Source organism: Antrostomus carolinensis, unplaced genomic scaffold, assembly GCF_000700745.2.
Source record: "Antrostomus carolinensis isolate BGI_N321 unplaced genomic scaffold, ASM70074v2 scaffold32583, whole genome shotgun sequence".
NCBI lineage: Eukaryota > Metazoa > Chordata > Aves > Caprimulgiformes > Caprimulgidae > Antrostomus > Antrostomus carolinensis.
In genome coordinates this window covers 1-227 of record NW_010307783.1, presented here as the reverse complement: position 1 = coordinate 227, position 227 = coordinate 1, and positions in this window count along the sequence as shown.

Below are 227 nucleotides of genomic sequence, written 5' to 3'. Positions count from 1 at the left end.
GGTGGCACGGAGGGGCCGCTCACCGCCGGCACGTGCCGGGCTGCTGCGGTTCGAGGGGTCACAGTTGCATCCCTGGCATGTTTCAGGCCCTTTACCTGATCCCGGGAAAAAGGAGGTTGGAGGAATTTGTGGAGTTTTTATGGCTCCTGGCCTGTTTACAGCAGAGCTTGGCTCTGGCAGCGGGTTCCCAGAACAGCCCCACACCAGCGCTGCTTTGGCCGGGATAA